Here is a 17,221-nt window from a genome sequence, read left to right as displayed (position 1 = left end):
TTAACTCAAGTCTCTTATTCTAATAGTTCCTGAGCTGATTTTCTTGAGATGTTTAGCAAAATAAAATACATTTTTAAAGAAAAGAGATGTCATCTCTTTCCTAATATTGTAAGTTTGAGAGGCAGCCATACCATGCTGTCAAAGATTAAAGACTCCTGAGTTAAGCCACTTACGTTTTAATCAGCTCTACCACTTATTAGCTGTGCAACCTTGGCCAACTTGCTTAGCTTCTCTGATACTCAGCCTCTTAATTTGTAAAATGGGGATGACAATAGTCTATGTCTCCTAGAATTGTTGTGAAGATTAAATGAGTTAATATTTGTAAAGTATTTAGAATTGTTTCTAACAAAAATAACAATTTTTTAAACATTAGTCTTTAAAAAAATTTATTTCATTGGTTGGAATTTACAGAATGATGTTAACTATAAGTGATGAAGTTGGGCATATAGTAAGCCTCTAAGATTTTTCTGTTTCCTTGAAATTAATTTTTCACAGTTTAATAACATTTCTCTATTCTTAAATTATTATGTTGTATGTATATTTTCTTAAAATAAATATGGTTGTATTTTATCAAATGTCATTTGAAATCTATTAGGAAGTGAAAAATAGGGGTTTTATTCTTTAGTTTATGGCTTTAAAATTGTTTTAATAAATTTTAAAATACTGAAATATTTGTACATTCCTATAATATACACCATTTTTGCATTATTTTATTTTTTTGATTTGTATATTTCTGTAGTATTTCTATTAAATTTTGTAATTTTTGTGCTAATTCTATACGTTTTTTTCTTGTTTTTTAGTATTAAGTTTTTCATTAAATAAATTAGTAGACTATTTCATATTTGCAGATTTTATAGAGTGTAAAATAATGTGTTCCTAAAAAATGCAATTTTCAGTCACTAATTATAAATACCAGATGAAAACAAGATAGTTTGCACATCTAAACAGAGTATTTTAGCTCCTGCCAAATCTTCCTATCCAGGTGGATCAAGGACATAGGCTTAAGCATCAGATAAGATGTGGCTCAAATCCTAACTTCACCACCCAGTAGCTAAATGTGTGCACTTGGCAAGGTACACTTTATCACACGGAATAGCCATACACCTTCCTCACCCTCACAAAGAGTTATTATGAGGATTACATTAGACTATGTTTATAAATTACTATACATTCCACCTGAAATAGATTCAATAAATTGTTTTATGGGTGAGTTTTTAATTTTCCTTAAATACAAAATTAATGTTAATAATTTTACTTGGTATTTTGCTTAGTATGGATATTTGAGTTGTTATGTAGAAATATAAATGTTTTTGATAAAATTATTTGTGTAAAATTACTTCATAATAAAAGATAGATTTCATTTAAGAAGTTATTCTCTAGTGACATAATTTAAAAGTTGACATGAAAGTAAAAATGCTCTGATAACACTTGAAAATAAACCCATTGTCATTGTCTAAATGAAATCACAGTGGGCGAATAGGAAACCTGTACTATTTTGAGAAAACCAGGCAATGAGCCTAAACCAAACTGAATGTTTTCCACTCTTTCCTGTTCCCTTGGAGCTTTGTTCTCATGGAAATGCAAGAGTGGGAGGAGAAGTTAGTGCTTTTACACAGGCTGAGTCTTACTCTACCATCTAAACTGCCATCTAAACTGCAAGTGGGGAGCAAGTTTTGCACTCCACGTGGGAGAACTCAGTTCTAAGGGATTGGCATGGCCTCCAATACAAATCCTACTGACACAGGGTTTTTGTGAAATATTAAGATTGATACATGAATATAGCCTCGCTTTTAAAGGACACACAATTTGTATGGGTGAATATGAATATATAGGCATACAGATATATATAGTATATAGAGTAAAGGGTGTATATGCAGAGTAGGGCAAAAATAGGATAACAGTTGTGAGTATGTGAAATGCAGAGTTTATTCATATTCACGTCCACAAATGAGTGTCACTTATACATATAATTGTCACATATATGCCACGTGCATATATATATGTACACACACGCACACAAGGGATGGGCAAAAGTAGGTTAATAATAATATTATTAATACAACAATTAATAAGTAACTGTATTTTATGTACTCACAACTATAAACCTACTATTATTCACCCCTGTATATAACATAATGTGATATATAGAAGGATATATAGATACACATCATTAGAATATAGAAACCTGTTTCTCAAAAAAGTATTTGAAATTTATGTCCATGTTTTTATTATAAATCTTTTACTGTGTATATTTGGTCTGGTTACTTAACTTTTCTGGGCAGGACCAGATCTCCCCATATGTAAAATGTCCATAATAGTACTTATTACACAGAGTTGTTGGGAGACTTAAATGACATAACTTAAATCATATAGAACAATGTCTGGCACATACTGTACTTAATATGTTTTAGATTTATTAATACTCTTAAATAACAGGAATAAATAGAATGCTCCTGCCATAATATATATGATAAAAATAGTAAAAAAAATCATTTTTAAACATTAAGTAGCTTTGAATAAGGCATCTTAGAAAAACATTTAGATTTTCTATTTTGACTGATATTTCTCAGGAGTACTCTTGAATGGCTTAGACACATTACAGGGTATGCATATATATTTGTGTAAAACAAAAACCTGAATGTAATTCTTGGGAAGAATTTTAAGGTTTTTTTAAAGAATATATGTCCCTATAAAAGAATGCAGGCCCCACTGCCAACAAAGAAGCTTCCCCTTTTTACCCAGGCCAAAGCCATGCTTCTTGAAACCTTTGAATCAGCAGGCAAACAACTACTGCCTGAGGCCAGAAGTACTGGGTGAAAAGGTAGTGGGAAGAAAGAAGATAAGAAAGATTTATATCACTTCTCTCTAGATGGCCAATGTTAATTATTTCTCACATCTAAGAGTTTTATATTTCTCTACACTTTAGCCTCAGATGCAACTGTGTGTTATTCTAAGATATTGAAAAAGCTCAGTTTTGACTGTTCAAATATGTGCCTAGATCTTCAGGGGAAGCCATTGCTCAACACCAGTAACTTAATTCCTGAAAGTAGAACTCAAGCCTTCTTACAAGAGCTGATTAGTTTCGACATTTTATCAACTCACCTGAAGAGTCATTTATGGACTGTGTTAAATATTAAAAATAAAATAAGATATAGTCCTGGTGAGTTATCTCCTGATTTGTTATTCTTTTTTTTTTTTTTTTTTTAGTCCTCACCCAAGGATATGTTTTCACAGATTTTGAGAGAGAGAGAGAGATCGATTGGTTGTCACCTGTATGCAACCTGACCAGGATCTGACCCCACAAACTTAATGATGTATGGTACAATGCTCCAATGAACTTAGCCACCTAGCCAGGGCACTCGACTTTTTTATACAGGAAAAATTTCAAAGCAGTATCTCACATATTAGTAGCAAGTTCTTGCATTGATATTCAGTCATACTTTGTCATTTCAGGCCCACTTGACAAGACCACAGTTAATTTGCTGGGTTTTCTCAAATGTAAATATTTGCTTTGGCTAAATAATGTTAACAGGAAAAATTACTTTCTGTTGATCCAGAAAATTTATCTTGCAACTAAGGCTGAAGGAGAAAGAAACTGGAATGAAAGTACTTGAAATGAGAACTTTAGTGGCCACAAATATCAGCCTTGTGCCAAGTTCATGTTTAATTGAATTTGCATCAACAATTTCATACATTGCTTCCAGATTCATAGAACGTAAGTTATTGTCTTTCATTCTAAGGTGAGATACTTACTGCTAGCAACCCCTGTGCCTCTGAGGGAGGCTTATCCCCCTGCCAGACTGTACTGCTTCTCCCATGGTGGAGGACAGCAACTACTGTGAAACTCCATGGGGGTGATGCGCCACCACGAGCCCCTGGTTGCTCAGCAACGACCCCTTATGACTGCTCCTCTGGGACTGCTAAGCAACAGCACTGAGACTGACCCAGCTGCTCCCAGAGCACTGCCTCTCAAGAGGACCAGGTTAACAGGAGGCCAGGGGCCCTAAGTGACTAGTTACATAATTTATACACATTTCTCAGAATGCTCTCCAAATGTCGCTAAATAAAAATCAGAACAGAGCTAGTTCCTGCCCTGGAGAGTACCCTTGAATGTATTCTTAATTTAAACTCTATCCTTGAATCTTTAGAGAAGCTGACATAAAATTAATGCATCACAGCCAAAATTCTATGGCAAAAAGAAAATAAGTTAAAAAAGCACATGCACACGTTAAAGGAGGTCATTCCTTTTAAAATCACATTTAAAATATGACTTTCAAAGCTTTCATAATTTTTAAGAATTTTGTTATTTAGATATTGTCTGTTAAGAGACAAAAATGGGAGAAACACAAGAACTAAACCACATTATTCTTATGACAAGCATGCTCCTAAAATATTTTAACACATAGCTCTATTAAAGTATAGCAATTTCTAGAAAAGACTTTCATTTCTTATCTCTAGTTAAATCCACATTTACATCTTCAGTCTCAATGTCTCTGTAGTTCTAGAACTTAACTCAAACTCACCAAATTTAAATTAGTCATTTTTTTCCACCCATATGTGACCTACCTCTTAGGACAAAAGCAATAACTCAGGAAACCAATCTAAAAACTTACCCGCATATTAAAACATGAGTCCAGCCTTGCCCTGTCGCCCTTACTGCCCCTTACTTCTCTGTAATAAAGGAAGAGATATGATCCAGGAAACACAGACCTGCAGCTAGTACTATAAAGTACAAATAAGATTACACTACTAATTCAAAATAATCACATCCAAGCTATTTAGCATGACATGCAAGGCACTTCTGAAGTTACTTTCCATGGAACTTCCAGCCACATATGCTGCCACATATGATTTAATTATAGTTTCCTAAACACATCACACACTTTAAGTCTCTTTCCTTTCTCTAGCATTCATTCTCCTTTGCCTGGGAAACAACTGGCTAGCTTTAAAGATCTAGCAATAACATCACTTCTGCTGAGAAACTGTCCCTGATTTTAGAATTACTTATAACCACTTCTGAACATCTTTATACTTGATTCACACTGCTATGGTGATTAGTCACATTGTTTTACAGTCATTTATTTACACAATACCAATCCCATGTTCTTCAAGGGCTAGGACCTTGTTCTGGTCAACCTGGTCTCCTTGGTACATGGCATATTCCTCAGCATTAAAAGAGTATTTATACTATCATTTATTAATTATCAGAGATCTGTACTTCTAGGCAAAATTATAAACTACATGAGAACTTTGCATTTTTAACCTTTTAATTAACCAGGGATGGGTAATAAATCAATTCACAACAAAAAAAAAATTTATCTCCTTAGTCTGAATCATAGAGGACAAATAAATAGCAGATCCCTCTGCAGGGATCCAATCCATCCAGTAACATGGATAATAATCAGGTGGCCTGTGTCCCTTCTATTGTAATAACATGAAACTAAAAGGACCTATAGGATCAGGTAATCAAATCACAAAACTGTTCTAGAGCTAGTCTAAAGGAAGATAATTTCCCATTCAGATCAGCAGCTCTTAAAGCAGGAATCTTGGTGCTAAAGAAGGGAAGAGAGTATAAAAGAAACAAACAAAAATTAGGCCTAAATAAAAAGCAAGCAAACTTATTCTAACTTAAAACCTCCTAAAATAATACTTCAAAAAAAAAAATTTACTCAAAATATGTTTTCCTCAAAGCATTAATTAAAAAACTAAATAGGAACATGAGCGAACAGCACACAAAAGGCCATAAATGTAGCCTTCCAAGTCTAATATTGCAAAGCCACTCAACTTCTTACCTCACCACTGCAGGAGCTAGAGATTTGGCCTCCAGTTTCAAGTATCACAATGTTTTTATACTTTTTCTCTAACCTCTGAGATTCACATATATGTTTATACAACCATATTGCCAAATATTTTGATATTAGCAATAACATGACTTTCATCATTAATCCATGCAACACAAATCCTACTCAATGGAAATCTGAATTGTTAACCAATCTGTGTTAAGCTGAGAGAATTCTTAGTCTATTACTAAATTGTGAGTTCTGTATACTGCTAAGGCTTTGCTTCTCCAAGTAGGAAATCTGTAACTTTAGAAATACTTGACTGTATGCTGAAGGTACTCACAACCCTATGATAAATTTTGCACCTCGAAGCAGTCCTATGTATGTGTGTGTGTATATATATATATATATATATATATCACATATATATACACACACACACAGTTAACTATTATAAAGTAGAATGACAAATTCATAAAAATTTATGAGCTGAATAGAGAATTTTAAAGAACTTTGCACTTTTCTATGGAGCACTTTGAATTATGCCTCTAGATTTCAGCGAAGTCTTTGGTGAAAAAGAGTAAGAAGGCCTTCTCTTGGGGATTCACTCCTGGAATATACTGAGGGGAATATTTCTTCACTTTATGTAAAAGATACAAACAACTTTGGTTCTCACCTATTACTATCATTGAACACAAAGTGCTACTCCACTTACACATACCATTACTGTTTTTACTGCAGCTTAACCTTTGTAACATGTTTTTTATTTTATGGTAAAAATCTTTCCCTAATATCAGTCCTAATTTTCCTGCAACTACCTCACAGGACCAGTGTAAACCCTTATATCCATAAGATAGTCCTTCAAATAGAAAATAAAATGGTCTCAAGTAATGGAAAGTATATTCCTCCTACACTGGACACCAGGAAAGTGCTGGACACTTGACAATCGTTAATCATAATACTCAAGCTGCAGGTAATTAGTAGCATCACTATGCTGCAAAAGAGAGAAAGAGACAGAGACAGAGAGACAGAGAGACAGAGAGAAACTAAGCACGCATAAGGGTAAGTAGACCCAGATCTAACTTCAAACCTTTTGCTTGTTTCTCTCTCACATTTCCATGTCTACTTTCCCAAGTGTTCATTTCTTCTAGCTAAATATCTCTAGTTTATGACTATTCCTTCTATCACTTTTCAAATAACTCCCCATCCTGAACTGTGTGTGTGTGTGTGTGTGTGTGTGTGTATTCACTTGTAGAATTAGAATGTCCAAAATAATTAGACCATGACAGAACAGAGTTGGGCCATCACTTTCTCTGTTCTGAATAACATATTACTCTTAACACAACTTAAAAATATACTACCTTTGCTGGATAACAAATTGATATTACCAATTCATATTGAATAGGCAATAAACCAAAATCCTGTAGCATTTTTTAAAATAGATTCTGTTATCCCTGGTTGGAGCATTATCCTGTACACCAAAAGACTGCAGATTCAATTTCCAGTCAGAGCATACACCTAGTTTGTGTGTTCAAACCTCAGTCAGGGCATGTATAGGAGGCTACCAATTGATGTTTTTCACATTGGTATTTCTCTCTCACAGTATTCTCTCTCTCACAGTATTTATATTCTCTCTCTCTCTCTCTCTCTCTCTCTCTCTCTCTCTCTCTCTCTCTCTCTCTCTCTTTCCCTCTCTCCTTTCTCTCTAAAATCAATAAACATATCCTTGGGTGAGGATTAAAAATAATAAAACAAAACAGATTCTGTTAATGATGATTTCTTCTTTATCTGTTTTTCTAACTATATACAAGTCTTATCCAAAGAAGAACTAACACCCATCCTTTTCAAGCTGTTTCAAAAAATTCAAGAGGAGGAAAGATTCCCGAGCACATTTTATGAGGCCATCTTCATCCTATTTCCTAAACCAGATGAAGGCACTAGAAGGAAAGAAAATTACAGGTCAATGTCCCTTTTGAACATAGATGCAAAAATCCTCAACAAAAATATTAGCAAACTGAATCCAGCAACATATTATAAAGACCATACACCATGAGCAAGTGCAATTTATTCCTGGATGCAAGGTTAGTACAATATCTGCAAATCAATTAACATGATATACCACATAAACAAAATAAAGGATTAAGATAATACGATCATATTAATAGATGCAGAAAAAGCATTTGACCAAATCTAGCACCTAACATAATTACAACCATATATGACAAACCCATAACTAACATCAAACTCAACAGGGAAAAAACTAAAGGTGTTTCCCTTAAGGTCAGGAACAAGACAGGGAAGTCCATTTTCATCATTCTTATTTAACATAGTACTGGAATTACTAGCCACAGCAATCAGACAAGAAAAAGAAATAAAAGGCATCCAAATTAGAAAGAAAAAAATAATTGTTTTATTTGCAAATGACATGATACTGGATATAGAAAACCCTAAAGATTCCACACACACAAAAAAAAATAGTAGAACTGATAAGTAAATTTAGTAAAATATCAGGATACAAAATAAATATTCAGAAACCAGTTGCATTTTTATACACTAATAATGGATTATCAGTAAGGGAAACTAAGAAAACAATCCCATCTACAATTGTCTCAAAAAATAAAATAAAATACCTAGGAACAAATTTAACCAAAGAGGTAAAAGATCTGTACTTGAAAAATTATAAGACACTGAGGAAAGAAACTGAAAATGATACAAATAAATGGAAACGTATACCATGTTCATGGATAGGAAGAATTAACATCATTAAAATGTTCATACTTCCCAAAACAATCATTGGATTCAACACAATTCCTACCAAAATACCAATTGTGTATTTCATAGAACTAGGACAAATAATCAAAAAATTGATATGGAACCACAATAGACCCCAAATAGCCACAGCAATCTAGAAAAAGAAGAACAAAGTTGAATGTACTATGCTACCTAATATCAAACTATAGTACGAGACCATAGTAATCAAAACAATATGGTACTAGAAAGAAAAGAAACATATACATCAATGGAACATAATAGAGAATACAGAAATAAACTTATGCCTATATGACCAATTAATATATGACAAAAGAGGTTAGAACATACAATGAGGACAAGATGGTCTATTCAATAAATGGTGTTGGAAACAGTGGACAAATATGTGCAAAAAATGAAACTACACCGCCTTCTTATACTATATACAAAAATAAACTCAAAATGGATTAAAGACTTAAATCTAAGACTTGAAATTATAAAACTTCTAGAAGAAAACATAAGCAGTAAAATCTCTGACATATTTATTAGCAATATTTTTCTGATACATCTCCTCAGGAAAGGGAACAAAAATGAATAAATGGGACTACATCAAACTAAAATTTTTTGTACAACAAAGGAAACAATCAACAAAAAGATAACCTACTAAATGAGAGAACATATTCATCAATAATACATCTGAGATGGTTTCAATATCCAAAATTTATAAAGAACCCATACAACTTAACACCAACACACACACACACACAACAATCCAGCCCAACCCTGACTATGTGGCTCAGCTGGTTGGAGCATTGTTCTATACACCAAAAGTTTGTGGGTTCAATTCCTGGTCAAGGTACATACCTAGGTTGTGGGTTCAATCCCCAGTCAGGGCACAGACAAGAGGCAACCAATCAATGTTTCTGTCTCACATTGGTCTCTCTCCCTTTCTCTCCCTCTCTCTCTTTCCCTTTCCTTTCTCTCTGAAATCAATAAACATATCCTCAAGTGATGATTAAAAAAAGACGAAACAAAAAATAAACAATCCATTTTAAAAATGGGCTGAAGATGTGAATAGATACTTCTCCAAAGACATACAGATGGCGCATAGGCATATGAAAAGATGCTCAGTATCACTAATCATCAGAGAAGTGACAATTAAAGCCACAGTGAGATATCACCCCACAACTGTCAGAATAGCTATCATCAATAAATCAACAAACAATAAGTGTTGGCAAGAATGTGGAGAAAAGGTAACTCTTGAGTATTGTTAGTGAGAATGTACCTTGGTGTAGTCACTATGGAAAATAGTATGGAGGTTCCTTTAAAAATTAAAAATGGAACAGCTTTATAGCCCAATGTTTTCACTTCCGGGTATATCTTTAAAAACTCAAAACATGAATTTAAAAGACAATATGGAGCCTTATATTCATGGCAGCATTATTTACAATAACGAAGATATGAAGCAACCCAAGTGCCCATCAGTAGATGAGTGGATAAAGAAGTGGTGGTACATATATACAATGGAATATTACTCAGCCATAAAAAAGAATAAAATTTTAGTATTTGTGATGGCATAGATGGACCTAGAGGGTATTATGCTCAGTGAAGTAAGTGAGTCACAGAAGACAAGTACCATATGATTTTACTTATATGTAGAATCTAAAGAAGAAAAATAAATGAACAAACAAAATTGAAACTCATAGATACAGAGAACAGACTGTCAGCTGTTAGAGGGGAGAGGGTGGGAACTGGCTAAAAAATGGTTAAAGGATCAAGAAGTACAAACTGGTAATTACAAAATAGTCACAGGGATGTAAAGTACAGCATAGGGAACATAATCAATAATATTGTAATAACTATGTGTGGTGCCAGATGGGTACTGGAAATATCATGGGAATACTTTGTAAAGTATATGATTGTCTAAGTACTATGCTCTACACCTGAAACTAAGACAGAATAATATTAAGTGTAAACTGTTAGTTGAAAAATAATGTTAAAAATAAGAAAGCTGAAGGAAAGAATGTTAGATACAAATAGAAATTAATGAAATAGGAAATAATGCAATAAGACCAGCAGAAAATGCATACAACTCTTGTTTATTTACATATAAACAAGTTGTCAAAACACCTTTTGACTCATAAAGCATACCATTGACTAGATGACTCCCTACTTAAAATCACTCAAAAATAAAAATTAGCTACAAATTTAACACTAAAGTCTTCTTCCCAGCATTTAAGATTCTTCTCTACAGTTCCAACGTATCTTTCTACCCTTATCTTCTTCTGTTCCCTGAAGTTCTACATAACTCTGTATCCTCCTTTCTTGTATCTGTACCTTTGTTTATACTATTCTTCCAATCAGGAATGTTTTGCCCACGCATTGAAATTCCATCAGTCTCTCAAAGACCATCCGATCACCACATCCTCTATAAAGTCTTCCTGATTAATTTCAAAGTTTATCTTTCTCTTCTTTGAAATCCCACAGAACTTTTTACTTCTTTTGTGGCATCTATTAGAGTCAGCATGACAGAAATGTTATTATGTGTATTATCTTCCTTCATCTTCCCCAGACAGATGGAATTATAAGCTTCCTATGGATAGAATGGAATCTCACTCATTCTTGTATGCACTATATCACTAACACAAGTACCTGAATCCAGGATGGTGCTTTTATTTATTTATTTTTCTTCAGGAGGGTGCTTTTAAATAAATACTTGTTTATTTGATTTTGTTAACTATTCATCTCAGAGATGTATGTATTTAGTTTCAAAATTCATTGAAAACTTAAATAAAAAACCTCATTAACCATCCACAAAAATGAACCTGAAAATAAATGAGCACACACAACACTAAAATATGGAATTACAGACTCTATTTAGAATAACACAGTATTTTTTCAATGTACTGATTTAATGATAAAGAATTGAAATCATATTCATATTGATGTAATTATGTTGACAAAAAGCTGAAATCTCAAGAGATTAGGAAACTTCTTCAGGGTCACATGACTAATTAAAAGCTGAGTTAGCCTCATAACAAAGCTTTTTAATTTCTATTTTGCTACTTGTTCCACTATTACCATTAAAATTATCTGTTGCTATGTTTTTTAAATGTTAGTTGCAAAAATATTTATGAAAGCTCTCACACGCAGTAGGTCCTTGCTTAACATCATTGATAGGTTCTGAGACTAGAAGTAAAACAACATAATGAAACTAATTTTACCACAGGTTAGTTGATATAAGAATTAAGTTCTTATAGCATCTCACCAATGGTATAACAAAATGACATTCAAGGATCTGCTGTACTTCAAATGAACTAATAGCTTATAGCTTGAAAGCGGAGATAAGGAGAAATGATGTGCAAAAAAGTAATGAATTTCAAAAATTTAAAGTCTTTATGTCAAGGACTTACTCCACATGGCATTCTGAGAAACCTCTCAGTCCCAAGAAAACCAGAACAGTTGATCATGCTACTTGGAAGTATAAGGATTTTGCAATAATTAATTTTCATAAACAAGATAGGGGCCATAATTTCATGGAGGACTTAAAGCAGGTGGTAGTGAGACTGAGATTGCTGTAGTTGTAGGGGACAGACTAGTTAAGTGTCTAACAAGAAGCACACAGAATTCTTAGGTTCTCCATTGACTTGTTCTGATGGATGTGGAATGCACTGAGAAGTATCTGCCTCCAAGCAATAAGAGCATGGAGAATGAAAACAAAAGGATCAAATTATTGGCCATCTCAATGAACAAGCATAGGTGTAAATTTATGAATTGATGTTAAAAAAAAAAAGAAGGAAATATAGGATGCTATGCCCAGAGAGTGTCTAAATTTGAAATTGTAGGAAGGAACAATTTCACATGATAGCAAGCCCAGGTTGTTGCTACAGAAGTAGTTGGGTGAGGAGTAAAAGAGAAGGTTACTGTTGAGTTGTGGAAGTCAAAAACTGAGAAGTTGTGGTGTTGGATGTAGATATGATGTCACCCAAACTGAGGACAGGAGAAGATGACTGTATATCATTTGCTGCAGTGTTCAACAAAGGAGGGGTTTGTTCATATTGTGAGTAGATAGTAGGAATGAACAGAGGTAGAGGACAGCATAGCAGATGGCTCAGATGAGTAGGGGTGAGTATAAGACGGTGGAGAAATCATGGTCGAGAGGTGGGATAATAGGGCATGTAACCTACTTCCCAAACCTGAGATTCATGAACTGTGATACCTAGGGGAGAGTCAAGTTTCAGGGCGAGGGGAAAAAAGTGAAGGTTAAGAGGAGTTTATTGTGATTGAATAGGTGTTCCAGTGAGCACTGTGGAATTATTCTGGAGAAAGAATAAAAAGAAATTAGGTCAGAAAGAGGCAGCACAAAGCATAATAAAATTTCAAGGCAGAGAGGAAAAGTAAGTTGACAAATGATAAAAACAGAGAACTAAAGTATTAGAAAATTATATTTTCCCCAGGCTAACAAAATAATACATTTCCAAACTGGTAATGTGGGAATTTGGGAAGAGCCCTCAGCTGTGATGTGGGACATGGCAATTTTTTTACCTCTGTATGAAGTGTGAGTGACAGGTGTGTCTTGAGGAAACTTAGGCAATCAGAGAGGCTGCCTCACGAAGGCAGTCAGGTGAGTGTGTGGGTGGAAAGTCTATGGGACTTCACAATGTGGGACTTCACAATGGCAGGAGCAGCTACAAGGAAGTTTTGCTCCAAGGAGGTACAGGGAGGAGGGGCACAAGATAATATTTCAAATCAGTTACAGAACAAGTGGCTTTGAGACAAGACTGGCCATTAAAAAATAATAGTTATTAAGTTAGATTCCCTACTAAAATAATTCCCAAAGGATAAAATTTTTAAATAAGAAAAGACATTAAAAGTACTATAAAAAGTGTAGGTGGACATTGTTACAAGTGAGAAAGTCCTTCTCAAGATTAACAAAATCAGAAAGAGAGAAGAAATTGACATCCATAAAATGTAAGTATTCTACAAAGCAATGTTCACCAGATAGTTAATGGCAAAAGAGAGAGAGGGAGAGAGAAAAGAAACATTAAAAAATTGCAGCATGACAGATATACAGAATTAATATCCTTATGAATAAAAAGCTCTTGAAACAACCAAAAAGGATTAAAAATAGGCAAAAATATAAAAAAAGCAATTTACAAAAATAAATCCAAAATACCCGTTAAACATTTCAGCCAACTAACAATATTCAACCTCACTAGCAATCAAAGAATACAAATATGAGCTATCATTTCTCACTGATTTCTAAATTTAAAATTTTTGAAACAGTATTAGTATGTTAGTAAAAATGTTATTTTGAGTAGAAATTGTTATAATATTTCTGAAAAAGTTTAGGATATATCAAAAAATCTTTAAAAAGTGAATATCCTCTCACCTAGCAATTCTATGGAAATTTATTTAAAGGAATTAATTAAATAAGTATGTATGGTATATAATGATTATGAATAGAGATATGTACTATTATATTGTTTATAAAACCAAATTTGGGGAAATTGTGCATTCTTACCAATAGGGATTAGTTTAAAATTTAATAGAACACTATACAGCCATTAAAAGTATAATTAGTTCCTAGGAAAGAAAAGTAAGATGATTTATTAAATGGAAAGTAGGGCACATGTATGATATGTCACTTTTGTTTTTAAAAAACTATGTATGAGCAAAGAATGTTCTAATTAATGGTGAAAATAAATTAAGATACTTTTTTAAAGAGTTGGTAAAAAATAAACATGCATGAGTAAAAAAAAAATCTGTCTCCTTCCATTTTGCAGTTAAAATGGAAAGGTTTATATTTCCTTTCAAAGTTTTTAAAACCCAAAACATGGCCTTACCTCTATGCTGGCTTTTACTTGAAACGTCATATTATTTGGTAAAGGTCACAAACATCTCAGAGAGCTGATACAGATCTACCCTGTAAGGAAAATATTCCTCTTTCCCCTGAAAACTTTCTCCTGCTGCTCCCTGAGGAAAATGAACAAAAACTGTGCCCTCTCCATGTGGTCGACTGGCCCATTTCCACACCATCAGATCCAGATGGTACAAATGAATGGGAAACCTGAAATGACCTGTTTAGACATGCACCTGGTTCCATGGTAAAGGACTCTGACCATTTTCTAAAATTGAATTGTGGTGATGATTTTACAACTTGGTAAAATTTCTTTTAAAATTATTGAAAGGTTTAATTATTTTTTAATTTTCTAATTTAAAATTGACTAAAGAGGAGAGAAAGTTATTTACCAAAAATGATATTTGACATGTGTTTAAATATCTTGCATAAGGTATTCCATTAGCCTTTGATAGTTTGTTGAAGAAGTTCTGGTAAAGATAAAACCAAAAAGTCAATTACTAAAAATTTCTTCAAAAAAATTCTTTTCCAAGGTATACTTTGCTTCAAAATGGAATCATTTGATCTTCCAAAACACCTATTTTGAAAATAACTCTTTAAAGATAGTATGGGTGGAAGGATATGACCAGCAGGGGACGTACTAAGGAAAGAAAAAGTGTTTTTTAAATGCTGGTCTTAACCAATCTTAATACAAAACCTACCCTATTACTTCCTGTGAGTTTATGGCCATCAGATCTCATTTTAATAATTCAAATTTTCAGCTTTTTAATATTATATCCCAGAAGAATTTTTTTAATGTGTAGCAATGTAAATAAAGAAGACAGGTATCTTGGATTTTGAATCTACATGTATACAAAGAGAAATGCAGTATTCAAAATAAATCTAATCCAAAAACAATTTAATCTAATCCAGTATTTTTTTCAATATCTGAATCATTAATATGAGTTTAGTTTAGTTTTGTTTTTCCCCCTAGGTGAATGTTTAAGTGATGATCAGCCTCGAATCTACACTTTCCAGTCCCGTACAGACTCTGACTAATAACACCACCTGCAGTTTTTTGGTTTCTTTCTTAATATTTTTTAAGTGTTTCTTTCCCATGTGCGGCCACTCAGGCCAAGCGCTTTTCCAAAGGGACCGACTTGGGCTGCGTAGGATAAGCTCTGTGAAGATGGGACTGTCTGGTCCGCCTCAGTATCACTCAGCAAGGACTTGCCAGCCCCAGCCAGGGCAGCTGGTAACGGAGATTCATCCCCTGAACCTCACCCCCAACCCAGATGGCACTTCCAGGAGCTTCCCCAAGGGGTTAAGGCAGCAGCATTGGTCAGGACTCACGCCCTCTACCCTCTAAGCCCCCGAGACCACCTTATATACTGGTGTCCCCCTGGCAACAAACCAGGGTCCTAGGCTCTGGTAAAATTCAATAGCGGCCGGGGACACTTGGGATCATCCGGTCTAATCACCCCCATATTTTAGCAAAAGAAAAAAAGGAAGGAGACAGGTAGGGTGAGGTGACCTGGCTAAAGCCACGCAGCTCGACGCTGGCAGAGCCGCTGAGCCTTGTGACTGCAGCCGCCGCGTGGGGTTCGGAACGCGCAACACAAGGAGAACGACGTGGCATTGCCTACGTGAAAACCAAGGGGCTCTGCAATTTATGACAGGAGGTCACCAATGTCCACCTTCTGGTCAGAGTGGGCAAAAAGCAGGTGGTCAGACCTCCCTGGCTACATCCTTAGACAAGAGCGCCCCCATTTATTCCAAAGTACCCTAGTTTGCAGGTGAATAATGTGGTCGACCTAGTGAAGGGGGCACCCGCTTTGAACCGCACCTACCCCCATGCAGACCGGGCGGAATACTGGAAAGTTGCACTTACCCCATTTTCGCTGGCTCAGTCTCCCCTGACTCCCCAAGTCCTTTCCCTCCATCCTGGCACCAGCGACACCCACTCCCGCTGCCCCTCCACCAGGTACGTACCAGCCGCGCGCGGAGCTTCCCTCCCTGCCTGGGCCAGGTGTCCTCCTGCGCTGGGGCTCGCCCAGCTTCTCTGCGGCCGCGAGCTGAGACGCGGGCTCTAGCTCGCTGCCGCCTCTACAGTCCAGAAGGATTCGGCGAAGTCTGAACTGTTGGGCTGAGGTGCAGCCACGCTGTGGCAGTGACTCCCGGGGCGGAGGAAGCGGCCGCGGGGACCCGCCCCTCCAGCTCTCAGAGCTCCGTGTCCTGCTTTCCGTGCACCCCGCGTGGCGGGGGAGCTCCTTCGGCCAGCTCGCAGTAGGTCTTACCGCTGGCGCCTTGGGCAGGACTCTTTCTCCCGCGTGCACGTTAACAGACAGCTAATCATCCGTGCTCGTCACAGACGTGCTCGTCACAGAAGCCGTGTCCTCCCGGTCCGTCGCCTTTCTCAGTTTCCCTGGGTGACTGTTCAGGTTCTGCTAAGAATCTGCTTGATGGGATTGCAGGAATTTCGCTTTTCTCCCTGCTCCCAGACGCTGCACCTTGTCCTACCGATCTATGTGTGCTCACCCCTAGGTTTTGTGCTCTAAGAGTCATAAAGTTGCCCTTTGATCATTGTGGCTGTTTGGAGAAGGTAGGAATTGCATAGTTTTCTCATCTGCACCCGGAATATGGATTTTCGCGTTTATTAACAGATGGGAAGCAACGTGCAATGTTGACAACTTTGGGGCAAAGCAAAGCAGAAAACAATGCATATCAAATTTCACTTTCAGGTTCTCACAAGAAAAACGAGATCCTTATTATTAAGGTTTCATTGTATCCTTTAAAACCTATATTAAATGGATGAGATACTACCACAAAATTTAAGGTGCTTTGCTTCCTGAAA

At 35.5% G+C, this 17,221-nt stretch overlaps 1 protein-coding gene across 2 annotated transcripts in view; it reads right to left on the bottom strand.

The window, feature by feature from the left end:
- The window catches only part of PKIB (cAMP-dependent protein kinase inhibitor beta), an 83,005-nt gene extending 66,144 nt beyond the window's left edge, over window positions 1-16,861 (bottom strand). The window contains exon 1 of one of the 2 annotated variants that reach the window (XM_090280631.1): window positions 16,360-16,861. The gene's annotated coding sequence lies outside the window, so the exon portion shown is untranslated. The remainder of the gene's footprint in view (window positions 1-16,359) is intronic. The other variant, XM_090280630.1, reaches the window with a different exon arrangement.
- Between the last annotated feature and the right edge of the window lie 360 nt (window positions 16,862-17,221).

The sequence above is a fragment of the Furipterus horrens genome, unplaced genomic scaffold, assembly GCF_987537825.1.
Source record: "Furipterus horrens unplaced genomic scaffold, mFurHor1.1.pri manual_scaffold_6, whole genome shotgun sequence".
NCBI lineage: Eukaryota > Metazoa > Chordata > Mammalia > Chiroptera > Furipteridae > Furipterus > Furipterus horrens.
Note: the sequence above shows the minus strand (reverse complement) of the source record. Positions and strands in the feature narration are given on the sequence as shown.